Here is a 14,020-nt window from a genome sequence, read left to right as displayed (position 1 = left end):
CATGTGCGTGCTTTTTGGTGCTAATGCCTCGGAAGAGCTGTTCTACATCCCTTGTCCCGAGCGTGTTTGATAGCTGAAATGGCAGGGCTCGTGATGGTAAGGAATTTGACCAGGACTTGGGGGGTGGGGGTGGGTTTTTTTCTTCTTTTAGCAGCCTTTGACAAATTTTCTTTGAGGGTGTTCTAGAAGACGGGGTCCAGTGACTGTGATCAGCGGTACAACCTGAGAAAAGATGAAGTTGGAGGAAGAAATGGGATTTTGTGGACTGAGTGTGGCTTTTGCAAAGAGCTCTGTCCCCGCACCTCCTGGCATGAGTCCTTTCCCTCCCCCAGGCTTGAAGCTTTTTTCCCCCCAGAATAGCTGCAATAATCCTCCATCTAATAAGCCGAGGCACTAGTGCAGGTGAAAGCCTTGCTGATACCTGTGCAGAAAGCATTGTGGAAGTGGGGAAATGTGCCTGCTTCATGCCAAGCCCCAGCAGGTTTGCGTTACACTGCTTTCCCCCATCCCAGGAAAATGTGTAAAGACCAGAGCAGGATGGAGAGGGACAAGCAAAGCGACACCAATATGTCCCAGTGTTGCCAAATTGCTGGGGAGGTGACCCTGCTGGGGGGGGGACATCTGCAGGCACACTGCCTGGGAGGGGAGACGGAGGAGACCCATCCAGGCTGCCGCATCCCATCCTCATGTGTTGCTGCAGGTTGGAAACACGTGCAGGGCGGGCGAGACGAACGGGCAGCAACAAGAACATTTGCTCATCTTTCATGAAAATTCATGAAAATGCTGTGCTTTCGGACAATTTTTTCCTTTTAGCCCTTGGTGCCCCCCACCATTTGTCAGAGGGATGCTGTGGCTTGCAAATAACTGGAGGAGAGGCTTGAAGCACAGTATGTGGCTTTATTTTCTGCGTCACTCCAAACGCACCTGAAGCTGTAACTGGGAGGGTTCATGGCCAATGCGGAGTGCAATAAAACCACCAAGCCTGATGTTTAGAACTGGGGGTTCCTCCAAGGAGTACTGCAAGCATCTCCCTGGTGTTCTAGCTCCTCGGATGTAAACGAGGAAGGCTGAGGTTTATGTTTGTACTCCCTGGTACAGGAGTGTTGCTTCATGTGTGCACTCGTAGCACCCGGCAGCCTGCAAACCCCCTCTCAGCACACCAGTACAGAAACCATCAGTCTTAAACCAGCCCTGTCAGCTCACCAGGGGTTGTCTTCTGCAGTGCCTTAAGCTCAGCCACATTTGTCCCGTTCCAGTTAAGCTGAGCTCCAAACTGGTGCCAAAGTACCTTTGCTGTGGGCTGCTTGGACGTGCTGCGCCTGGCAGAGCAGGCAGGGGTTAGGCAGAGGTTCTCACTGCAAATCGTGCAGACTGACGTTTCTGAGTACCTTTTTTTGTTGTTGTTGTTTTATCTGCTTGTTATTTTATTCCCTCGTCAAAATAATGAGGTTAGAAAGACGAGAAAATGGGTCTCCTTGTACTTTTTTTGGAGAGGGAAGGCCACTGTAAGGAGATGGTGTGAAGTTTTACTTGCTGTGCTTTGCCTAACCTTGTGTCTGATGTTTTTACTGAGTGCTTAAAGGGGAACTGAGCTTACTGAGCACTTTTTCCAGAAGTATGGAATATCCTTTGTTTTATGTGTGTATGTGTATTTATATGTATGCACATGTGTGTATATATATAGTTTTTATAGCACTGAGTGTGGCGCAGGACATCAAACCCCATGTCATTTGTTTCCCTTCCTAATGACATACCTCTGGAATCCTGATTGCTTGAGCTATTCCAAAAATGTAGCTGATGTCTGTGCTCTGGATGGATGGAAAGCTTCTGCTGGCAATGGCCTTTCCAGCTCCTTGGTAGCGGCTGTAACGTTACAGTAGCCGTTAGCAGCTCGTATCGAAGAGGAGGGCCCTGTAGCACTGGGACCATCTCAGCAAAGATCCAAGCCCTGTTACCTGCAAGCATCCACGTGAAATGATTTGTGCAAGAGAGGAGGAGGGGATGGTCGGTGGTGGTCCCTGTATCCATGCCAGTTCATGCACAGAGCTTTGCAGCAATATACGAGAGTCATTCCCGGGCCGTGTTTCCAAATTGCTTAAGAAACTAAGCCCTAAATCCCGTTAGGATTAAAGTCTCTCTGGCACTAGGGAAAACGTTGCCCTTTGGGAGCCAAAAAGAGCCACGATTTCAGGCTGCATCCTGGAGCCTTAGTGAAGGATTCCCTTTGTAATCATCCCAGCCAAACCCCGTCTGCCTGGTCGGTCTGTCTGTCCCTAACGCCGTATCTCCCCGGCAATGAGATGCGTTGCGTGGGAATTAGCCTCCCAAGAGGGGTTCTGGTGCCAGAAAATAAAATGTGTTTGGCTTTTCCATGTTCGTTTTTTTCAACAAAGGTCTGAAAAATTTGAAGGAAGGGGGACAAAAAAATGTTAATCAAACTTTGCCATGGGAAGAAGACGTGTTTTCCTGAGCTGGCTGGGTGGATCCAGACCTGTGGCTAGTCTTTCCCAGTTTTCCAGGGTGTTCAGGATATAGTCAGGTCGCTGACTGTATGTATGGAACGCTGTTTTGGTGCAAAATCAGATCACGGCAGCTGGCTCGAGGCTGGTACTCAGGCTTGGCTCAGGACAGTGGGTGCAGCTCATGCTCCTCGGGGAATCCCCTGGACATCACCCCCCCCCCCCCCCCCCCCCAATGTCACCGTGGTGGAAGCACCAGGAGATGCGCCTACCCCAAAATACCCGGGATACACGGAGACGTGACCAGCAGTCTGGGGAGCCTCTTTTCCCAGCCCCACCAAGCTCTGATGGTAATATCTCTGCGCTAATACCTGCAGAGATAAAAGCAGCCTCCCTGCAGGTATTAGCGCCGCTATAAGCTTGATAACACTGGAGTTCCCATAAAAACCCGAGAGGTGGGACTCCCATGAAACGGACACTTCCCGGTGTCGGTGCCGCATATGGAAATAGTGCAGAGGCTGCGAGTATTTTTTTTTTTTTGTTCTAGCAGCCGCAACTGCAATTTAAAGAGAGAAAGAGAGGTATTCCAACTATTTTGTCTTTAAAAGGAAATACTGAATAACTTATGGATAAGACATTAACCCAAGCCTAGACCACTGTGGTCATTAAAGAGCCCTCGGCACTATTTGCGAGAGGGGAGGCGGCGGGGGGGGGTGGGTGTTAGTCTTGGACTCCTGCCTAAATTCCAGTTTAAGGAAATGCATCCCGACTACCTAAAGTTCTACCTGCATTTTAACTCGGACCTGGGTCTGTATTCCCAGCCACCGATCAATAGGTCTGAATAATACCTCTGCCCTTCGTCAGCGCTACGGGTGAGAAAACAGCTACCGTTGTAGGGATGCGGTTAATTCAGCCGGGAGGCTGGCTTCTCCCGGGAAGGGGGATGCAAAACCCTGGCTTTTGGGGTAGGGTTTATGCTTTGGATCTCAAGCCTTTATCTAAGAGAAAAGGCTTGTTCAGAGGTGGAGCGGGTCATGTGGTGAAAGCCCAAGGTGCTTAGTTTTCAAAAGTATCTATAGAGAAAAAGGACTGGGAGGGCTGGGGGGGATCCAGCATCCTCGCTCTGGTCATGTCAGAGGCTGGGTCTGAGCATAGAAGATGCTCTGCCTCCAGATCAGGCCTCACCCTCACCTCTACTAGTTACAGACTGGCCTCACAGCCAGTGTTCCAATATAGTGTTTAGTTACCCTTCCAGGAAAGTTGTTCTCAATAACAGCTGCCACACCAGCTCATCATTTTCGTGGGATAAATATCCGTCCCCTCCTGCAGCACGCGAAGCTGCTGCTGCATTCCAGCCCAAAGGTGGCCGTCCTGTGTCTGGAGAAAAAAGCGATCCCTGTAAAACGAGTTTCAAAACAATCCTTCTGGATGAATGGTGGTGATATTTGAAGCCAGTTATTTTATCTTGCTTGGGCTTTAAAGATAACACGCTACCAGCATGTGAAAGGGCATCATTTTTCTTCTCTGGAAGTTATTTATGATCTTAATCCTGCTCCACCCTACACATTAAAGTTTGTGAGGCTTTTCAGTGAAACTATTATTGCTTTCAAAAGCAGATCAAATCACATTTTCCCACCCTTTTTTTTCACTTCATCTTCCCTGCACCAGCACATTTTAATGGCAGAAATGAGCTTACCTTCGCAGCCGCTTCCACAAATACGGCTCAGGTTCCCAAGCATGCAGGGAACTGCAAATTTGAGAGATACTTTGTATTTGGATATAAATATTTTTCACACTTTGGCAAAGCATATTTCACCTTGTCTGTATGAGTAATGATGTGTTATCCTCCGCTCTCCCAGTTTTGCATTTCAAAGTTACCCCTGAAGGAAGTTTCCCGGACGGCTCGGAGGCGGGTGGTAACGCTGCTGTCCTGGTTTTGCAAATGACAATCTCGATGTGAGACAAAGTTATTTAATATCAGGTGGTGCAGTGGTGGAGCAGCCGAGGATCTGGTTATACCCCCAGCACAGGGGGCTGTGGGTTTTAACAGGCACATCCATTGGCTGATGGGGCAAATGTCAGACGAGGCGTTTTATTGAAAAAGATGGTGGTGGGACTGGAAGCAAGGGGTCATTTCTTGGCTCTGCTGAGACCTGTGCCAAAGCCCGTGCTGCTTTTGAGGAAGCCAGAATTTCATTTTAAGCTCTTTACAGCATCCTGGGCAGAGGACTTGGTGGTTGAGCTGAAGGAATGTCTCCCTGCGAGCCTCCAGCCTTGGCTCATGCTCAGCTGTAGTACGGTAGTGAAGGAGGTTTGTTCTTGTTGCTCCATCATGACAGCAGCCCCCACATCTGTGTCCCTGGCTGGTCCATCTGACTTCTCCCTAGCCATAGGAAAGTGCTTCCCGTCTTCCTGATAACCCTGCAGAAAAGCATCTCCTGGGTATAACTCATGAACTTCTTTGCAGCTGGGGCATCACTGGGTAGAGGGCGTTGCCTGCCCAGGCTTTCCCAAAACACCGCTGTCGGTGAAGTACACCACGGTGCTGTGTGGCTGGGCAGGAGGGGAATAACACTTCATGGACCCAGCCCTGGATGGGTGACTCAGGAAAGGATGCTGGAGGTGCATGGAGGAAAGGATGCTGGAAGTGCATGGAGGGAAGGATGCTGGAGGTGTCTGGGGGGAAAGATGCTGGAGGTGCCTGGAGGGAAGGATGCTGGAGGTGCGTGGAGGGAAGGATGCTGGAGGTGCGTGGAGGGAAGGATGCTGGAGGTGTCTGGGGGGAAAGAATGCTGGAGGTGCGTGGAGGGAAGGATGCTGGAGGTGCGTGGAGGGAAGGATGCTGGAGGTGTCTGGGGGGAAAGAATGCTGGAGGTGCGTGGAGGGAAGGATGCTGGAGGTGCGTGGAGGGAAGGATGCTGGAGGTGCGTGGAGGAAAGGATGCTGGAGGTGCATGGAGGAAAGGATGCTGGAGGTGCGTGGAGGGAAGGATGATGGAGGTGCGTGGAGGAAAGGATGCTGGAGGTGCCTGGAGGGAAGGATGCTGGAGGTGCGTGGAGGAAAGGATGCTGGAAGTGCATGGAGGGAAGGATGCTGGAGGTGTCTGGGGGGAAAGATGCTGGAGGTGCGTGGAGGGAAAGAATGCTGGAGGTGCGTGGAGGGAAGGATGCTGGAGGTGCGTGGAGGGAAGGATGCTGGAGGTGTCTGGAGGGAAGGATGCTGGAGGTGTCTGGGGGGAATGAATGCTGGAGGTGCGTGGAGGGAAGGATGCTGGAGGTGCGTGGAGGAAAGGATGCTGGAGGTGTCTGGGGGGAAAGAATGCTGGAGGTGCGTGGAGGGAAGGATGCTGGAGGTGCCTGGAGGGAAGGATGCTGGAGGTGCCTGGAGGAAAGGCAGCTGTATCCATGACATGCCCCCTTGATCCAACTATTTTCCTTGTTTTGGAGCCCTCCTGTTATTCGTAAGAAGATGTTCATGTTTTCATCAATCAGGCACATGCCACAGGATTCCTGCCCCTTGAGGGGACCGATGAAGCGATTGACTCCAGATGGGAAATGTCGGAGTAAGGAGTGCTCTGATAGCCACAGTTCATGGCAAAGCTTGCAGGGAAGCAGAGGCTGGTGCCGAGGTGGAGTGGGGGGAATCAGTCTTTTCATCATGTCCTTTTGCAGCCAAGACATCGCGGGGAGTTGATGAGACCCAGTGTTTTAATTATGGCCAGGTTGGGCAGGTCCTTCAGGTATGGGGTTGGAGAGGGAAAACTGCTGATAATGCAGACGAATCGTCCAGCGCAGGGGTTCGTTCCACCCAAAGCAAAGGGGGAATAACCTGTGACAGTGCAGATGCTGCACCAAAGAGGGGTTGCACAGGCAGGTGGGGATGGTGGCAATGGCTGCAGCATCCCGCGGGAGATCTACGTCCCAGCTGGCCGCCCTGCTCTTCCGAGGGAACCGTGGGCTGCAAAGGGTGGTGCTGTGCAAAGGACTCAGGGCAGGATTTAAAGATGGTATGAGATACCGTACAGCATAGGTACCCTGCTTTGAGCTCCTAGTGTGCTTGAGACCTGCTTATTTTTCATGCATGTACAAGCCCTGAGATGCAGGAGCTTTTCAAAGAGCAAGTGTAGCACAGACGGAGCACTGATGGATGGTGTCTCTGCGACAGCTCAGCTGAGTAGAGCCCGCCTGGTCCAGGCTAGGCTGCAGGCGTGCTTACTTCTTAAAGTGGAGTTCACAAGTGAACCCGGGCTCCTGGAAGATGGAGGAATAAGCCGGTTTGTGTGTGCAAGAAAGAAAACGCCTTTGGGCAAAGGGTGTGTTTTGGTGAATCTGCATGTCCTGAGCATCCTCCCTTGGGATGAAGAGACAGGTATGTCTGGGGACAGGTGCCTGCAAGGGGATGGTTATCTCTGTTCACGTGGGACCTGCAGGTGGCACGTGTGGGAGCAGGTTGGGCTATGAGTGTGTCTGGTACAAGCTGATGTTGCTTTAAGACTAGAATAGGTTTCCGTTTTCCACCTTCCGGGCAATCACTGAGGAAAGAGATTGTCTCATTTTTTCATGTACATATATCTCGTCTCCGAGTTACCGAGGCAACACTGTATATGTTTGCAGGCTGGAAGGATCTGGGGATGGAAAATGAAGCCAGGGAGTGGACTGAGGAGAGAAGTCCAGCAGGAATTTTCCTCTGGTCTTTTGCGGCCGATTGGTTAGCACTAATTTAAGCCGGTCTCCCGGGATTAGTCATCAAATCTGAGATTTCCATTTTTATTATTTTAAATCAACCACAGTTGCTCTTGGGAGGCCGTTTTTCATGTTAGAAATTAACCTCGCAGAGATTTAGCCGGTGGGGGCTGTAGGATGGGAGCCAGCAGGCAGGGTAATACCATAGAAACATAAACAAGGTACAACATCTTGCTCTACCGGCTGGTGGAAAGCTGAGCCCCCGGGGAGCAGCAGCTCACCGTGGTGCAGCCTGCTGCTTCGAGCTTGATGGGAGGCACTGGGGTACCCAGATTTTCTCCGTGGCCACTCTGTGCATGATTGTGGCTTGTGCGTTGCTCCAGGGCTTGTTTTTTTAGGATGCCCCAAGCACAGGGAGAAGCGCTGCAAGGATGTACCTGGGCAAACGCTGCCCATAGCTCCTCCACGCCGAGGAAACTCCTGGTTGCAGTCAATTGCACAGAGTCCTGTGGCACTGGTGAAGGTCTTTATAAGTTTCTTTTTCTCCCAGATCTGGGGTCATCGTTTCCCAGGGGATCTTGCTGCCTCAAGTTTGCTCTTGGTGGTGTGCAAGCACAGGTAGATAGATGGATGGTGCCGCAGAATTGCAGCATCCGTCAGGCAGGGGAAGGGAGAGGGCTTTGGGGGAGGTGGAAGCAATTTTGTGGATGCCTTAAATTGCTGATAAAGGACATTAATGAGAGTAACGAGTATCTATAAGTTGAGGGATGCTGTGCTGCTCAGAAAGTCCGTGGGAGATTTCTGTCTGCTCTGGCGAGGGTTTTGGGGATAGCATCTTTGAAGTTCTTACTGATGTTACAGTATCTTTCAGGCTGTGTTGCTCTAACAGTAACAAAGCTGGAGTCCACACGTGCCATAACCACCCAGGCACCTCCCCTCCATCCTTTCCACCACCGTTTCCCCAAACCCAGCTGGTACCTTGCCCCTCCACCGGCTGCCTGCAGGATGAAGAAGCCCCTTCAGCTCTCCGAAGCATTTGGGGGCTTTCCTCAAGCAGAAATGACCTTTTCTCTACCTCTTCCCCCCACACCCCTGCCTGTAAAAGGCAATTGGTGCTGAAACTTCAAAACGCTTGGCACAAGGTTGGTATTTCTGCCGGGCAGCTTCCCTCAGCTTTTCTGATCTCAAGCAAATAAATAAGGCAAGAACTTCACAAGGACAGGGAAAGCAGCAGAGGTGATGGTGCTGTTCCTGTTGGAAAGCTGGCATTCCCCACTTCTGCTAAATGAGGTTCAGAGAGGCCATCTGGTACATGTATTTCTAATCTCATCATTTTATTTCACTTGATCAGGGTGGGGTTGGTTGGTTTTTTTCATTCTTTCTTTTTGTCAGTCACTTGAGAACAGACTTATAAATAGACAAACTCTCCGACATGCCAGAAACTGGTGTTCAAAAACCCTCCCCACAAGTAATATAAGATAAGAAGTGTGTGGAAGGAGTTGCTGGTGCTGAAGTCACCCCGGGATATTTCTCTCCAGCCTCCCCCGGTCCCTGCTCCGGTCTCCGAGCCCTTCCCCGCAGGTGGCACTTGGCTTCGGGGCAGTTGTGCAGGGACACAGAGGGGTGACATCCAGCCCCACCTGGGGAGAGCAGGCTGAGCTGGGCAGGGATGTGTCTTGGAGCAGCGTATGAAGGGTGGTTACAGCCGGAGCATTTTCAGCTGTTGGGAAAAAGGCTGTAAAATACGATTCCCACCATAAGCAGCCCTCTGGGTTCAGAGTAGATCAAATTGGGTATTTTGCCTCTGGCAGAAACCAAAACCTGATGTGCCAGAGGATGGTAAAGCCCACAACTAATCCCTTTAATTGTTTAATAACACAGCCAGCAAGGAAATGTTTTCTGATCCCGTTAATCTTTGCTGTGAAAGAAAAGCTTTTGTAACTGTATCCGTAGCTAGTAAAACCCCCAGTTATTCCCATAGTCTCAATACGCAGCCTTCCTCCGGCCACCGCCCTGCGCAGAGCCTGCCGCAGCACCTCCAGCAGGTTAACGGGAAAGAAGGATTTGAAAAATAAAAATAAAAAAATAACGAGGTGAAGCATAAGGCCAGCCGAGGTCTGGCTCGGCAAGAGATGGGAGCGGGGTGACTGTGGGCACGCGGCGGGGCGAGGCAAAGGGGCTGCACCCTGATTCAGGGGATGCTACAGGGGGCTGCCTGGCTCCCTGCCGGGGTTTTTAGCCCCTCTGGTTTCCCCAGCCCCATATTTCATACAAAGGGGAAGAGGGGAAAAGCTCAGAGGCAGGGAGAGAGGGTGTTTCTGGTATTGAGCAGTGGTGCGGTGCTATTTCTCTCGGCAGCTGACAGTGTAAATGCATTTCCTGGCAGGCAGCTCGCTCTGTATTAAAATTCTTGATGAAGATTATTAAAGTGTGTTTATGAAAAGCCTGCGAGTGCTTCTTGGCCTCCAACCTGCCTTTTTAAAATGAGATGTTTGGGTGCGGGCTGAGTGCTCGTGGGTTATTAAAACCAGCCTGTCCAAACCCACCCGCTCCATTGGCAAAGTGCAGTATCTGTAGCAACCGGGCCGGTCCCAGCCTCCTCTAGCTGGGGACTGGAGTGGGCTGACTGCGGCTGGTGCATCCCATAACCCTTCCCCAAAAGCTTGCCACAGATAGATTTGATATCTTTGTTGCAGACTAGCTCACGTCCTCCCTGGCCCGGGCTGGGGGTGGAGCGGGGTGCAGAGGGATGCTTGGGAGCCACAGTGCTGCGTTGAAGCCCTGATGGGGGCTGGGGGGGGGGAGGGGGGGGCGTGGGGGTGGCTGCAGCGACCAGCCCTCCGTTGGTGCTGGCAAAGCTTTTGGGAGACATTTCCACGCTGGAGACAGTGCCCTCGAATGTCACACACAGGCAAACATCCCACCGGCGATGCTGACACCGAGAGGTCCCTGTCACCCAGCGCCAGGTAACCACCAGCGTGTGCTGGGGGCCCAGCTACCACACACCCCTTGCACGCACACGTGTGCACAAATACCCACCCAGCTGCATGCACACGCTTGCACAACCCTGCAGCACGTGCCTCCTGCCACACGCACCCTCGGGCAGCAGCCTTGGCCTGGTGCCCCATTTCCCTCTCTATATGCTCTTCCCTTTCCAGCCTGAGGTAGGATTTTGAACGTGGGAGACCAGGTTGTCTATCTAAATATATGTCCTTACAAAAAAAAAAAAAAAAAAAAAAAAAAAAAAAAAAGTTTCCAAGAACAATGGTGGAAGCAGCCCAAAAATGTGCTAAGAAGGATGAATGCATTAGGATTGGAGTCCAAGCAAAATATCAGAAGGGTGAATCAGAAAGAAGGAAGGGAAGGGGAAAAAATAATAGAAACGTATGGAGTTCTTAAAAAGCTATTTTTTCCTTTTAATGTTAATGGCAGCTTTTCAATTTGAGCTTTGAGTGCTGGAGAAATGTGTCAACTGCTCCTGCCCCGAGCCGTACTTTGTGGGGATGCAAAGGCATCGTTGCGGTGACACGTTCAAGCTGGTGTCAGTCCAGCCCCATTTAGAATCGTGGAACAGTTTGGGTTGAAAAGGACCTTTAAAGCTCATCTAGTCCAACCCCCTTGCAACGAGCAGCGACATCAATTAGACCAGGTTGCTCAGAGCCTCGTCCAACCTGACCTTGAATGTTTCCAGGGATGCAGCATCTTTCTGGGTAACCTGTGCCGGCGCCTCAGCACATCTCACCAGTGAAACCACAGGTTGGTCAGGCAGGACTTGGGCTGCCTTGTCCTCCATGTGCCTTGGCACCGCTTCTAGAAGGATCTGTTCCATGATCTCCCCAGGTGCAGAGGTGGAGCTGACGGGTTGCTAGTCCCCAGGGTCCTCCTTTCAACCCTTTTTAAAAACGGGTGCAACGTTTCCCTTTTCCCACTCACCAGGGACTTCACCTGACTGCCGTGACTTTTCAAACATCACGGAGAGTGCCTTGGCAACTCCATCAGCCATTTCCCTCAGGACTCTGGGATGCAGCTCATCAGGTCCCATAGATCTAGGTGTGTTCGGGTTCCTTAGGTGGTCATGAACCTGATCTTCTCTTACAGTGCGAGGGATCTTGCTCCTCCAGTGCCCATCCTGCGGTCCACCCCCTCGAGAGGTATGGGACGATAGTTGCCAATGAAGACTGAGGGAAAAAACTCGTTGAGTACCTCAGCCTTCTCCTCGTCTGTTGTTACCACTTGGCTCCTGGCTCTTCTCTGTAGGACTTCAGGTGTACCCAGCACGTCCCAGAGCACCAGGCAGAGAGCCCTCAGCAGCACCCAGTCCCTCTAACCTTGGCGTGTCATCCTACAGCTTGGCACGGCCAAGCCTGCTGTTATCCCCCTCTAGTTTAAATCTTTGTCAACAAGACCCGCTGGCTCTTGAGTGAAGACCCTCTTCCCCCTTTGAGAAAGGTGAATCCCATCTGATGCCAGCAAGCCTGGCCATCCCATTATCACAAAAACCAAATCTGTGGCAGGGACACCAGCCATGGAGCCATGTGTTAATAGACTGGGTCCCTCAGTTTCTTCTCATGTTGCTGCCCACAATGGGAAGGAGAGAGGGGAAAAATAAGCTGTGTTCCAGATTCCCTTACCAACCATCCCAAGGCCCTGAAGTCACTTCTGATCGCCATTGTGAAGATGTCTTTGCTGCTGTTATTAATTAAACACGTTAATTTATGTTCTGCCCTTTCTTACAGCTTCCCCATCTCTATGCAGCACGATTATCTAGTGATGTTTGATTAGTGGGGCTAATTAGCCACCGCACCCATGGTTTAGGCTCCACGCCTCTGGTTTCGGCCCTAGCTCGCCAGTCCCTGTGACGTGCTGCTTGGAAATAAACTGATGGGAGTGTTTTACAGTAGTTTTTTTGAGGGGAGAAAAGCTGAGCCGCTTTGCAAATCTTCCTTCTGTAGGAAAATGGGAGATGGACCGTTGGGTGCCGCGTAGGAAAGGTGTTGGCTGGGCAGGTCAGTAGCCCAGCAGGATGATGCTGAGGTTGGAAACAGCATTTTCTGGAGCAGGGAAAGCCCTGTCCCCCCCGGAAATAGCATCTGTGCATCACACTGGGTTTAGGCTGGTTTGTTATAACTGGTTATAGCGTTTGGTGGTTGCTGCACCCTTGAGCATCGTCGTATGCGTCCTGGCGGATCTCTCTCCCCTAATTCAGCAGCATGCTTTGGGCAGGCTAAAACCAGGTTGTCTTCTGCCTTTCCTCTCCGGTTCCCTCCTTTCTTTGTTGTTTGATCTGTCCCTTCACTTTTCCTGCAGCTCAAACCCCTTTCCCATTTTATCAGAGCTTCCAGCCAAAAGAGGGTTGGTTGCGGAAGGCAGATGAAGAGGCCAGAAAAAAACCCACTGTAATAAAATCTTGGTTTTGATTGCATGAAACGGGAAGAAAAATCTGTTTTCCAGGCCAATCAGGACGGTGTGGTGGCTGCAGATGGAGGTGGGAGGAGAAGGGGAGATCAAGCCCAAATTCGTACTTACCCCTGGTGACTGCAACATCCGTCAGGGCTAAAGACAATCTGTGTCTCATTAATCATCTGATATAAACAGAGGGAGACTCACTGGAACAGAGCAGTGTCACTGGATGAATGGCCTGGAGTTGGAAAATAAACATTTCAAACTCTGCCTCAGCGTTTATTTTTGCTAAATGCCTTCGCTGTGCCTGGGCGTTTTGCTAGCAGCGGGGTACCACTGCCCCAAATCCATCCCTGGGAGCGCGGCCGGAGCGTGGGCTTGTGATGCTGGGCAAGAAACGCACCCAACAGAAGTGCAAGAAAAATGTTGGAGCAGCCACGGTAGTAGCCTGTCCTGGGTGCTGTCGTGCTTTAGCTCCAAACTGGAGGGTTTCTCCTGCCCCGGGGGGCTGCGGAGGGGTTTCTCTTGGCAGTGCTTTGTTTTTTGGCAGGTGGGAAATGCAGCGGTGAGGCGGCACGGTTGGGCTGGCAGGCAGGATGCCTCTCCTCGCCTTGGTCCCACCAACCTGCGGTCAGTGGGGATCCAGGGGGGTGGCACTTGCAGACATCATTGGTGTGTCTCCATCAAATGCTCTCCATGTTCATGCCCCACTGGATTTGTTGTTTTTATTTCAAACCTCTTATGCCTCTTGTGTTTTGTTACACACCCACCCGCCCCCTCCCCTCTGCAGAAACCCACCAGGTGCAGTCTGGAATCCATGCTCACCCAAATATGCCTTTAATTCTGATTTATTAAGATGGTTATTGTATAGATGATTAGAAACATATTCTGGGGGATTTAACAGCCTCAGAACAGACATGTAGCCATTATAGAGCTGTTAATCCTTTATAAATATGTTTTTAATCATGCCAGTATTTAACATATGATAACTGTCCTATTAAACATAATATATAGCTGGCAGCCTTGTTATAAAGTATTGCAAGCTTTTTTTTTCCTTTTTTTTGTTTTTTTGTTTTGTTTTTTTTTTCTGCAGGCTCATTAACTTCTGCTGTTCGGGAGATATTAGCAAAACCACAAGTGGACGGGCTCAGCCCAGATACCCAACACTTCCACATCCCGTGAGGAATTTGGCTGGTGCTTGAACTTGCTGTATGAGGATCTTCACCAGGAGAGGACTTTGCTGAGACCCCAGCAGGTGAGTGGCTTTTGCTCCGGCCGTGGACCTGCTACCTGCTGACTTTTAGCATCACTCAGTGCACCTTGTCCCACCTTTGCCAAGCTGTCTGTTCAAGTTGTCAGAACAGCAAGGCAACATGTATAAAGCCATGTCAGCCCTTACAACTTCAGTAGCTGGGCGAGCTCAGCTAAAATAGACCCTTTATATCTCTGCGTGCACAGCAAAAGCAGTATTTCCAGCTG

General features: G+C 50.9%; 1 protein-coding gene across 4 annotated transcripts in view; it reads left to right on the top strand.

Annotated features, from left to right (window-relative positions):
* SNX19 (sorting nexin 19) overlaps positions 1-14,020 on the top strand; it is a 139,624-nt gene that overhangs the window by 93,847 nt on the left and 31,757 nt on the right. For 3 of the 4 annotated variants that reach the window (XR_008819109.1, XR_008819105.1, XR_008819106.1), the window contains one exon: positions 13,635-13,796. The gene's annotated coding sequence lies outside the window, so the exon portion shown is untranslated. Of the gene's footprint in view, positions 1-13,634; positions 13,797-14,020 lie in introns of those variants that run through there. The other variant, XM_056322686.1, reaches the window with a different exon arrangement.

This window comes from Falco biarmicus, chromosome 20, assembly GCF_023638135.1.
Source record: "Falco biarmicus isolate bFalBia1 chromosome 20, bFalBia1.pri, whole genome shotgun sequence".
In the NCBI taxonomy this organism is placed as follows: domain Eukaryota; kingdom Metazoa; phylum Chordata; class Aves; order Falconiformes; family Falconidae; genus Falco; species Falco biarmicus.
The sequence above is the reverse complement of the archived record's forward strand: the minus strand, read 5'-3'. Positions and strand labels throughout refer to the sequence as shown.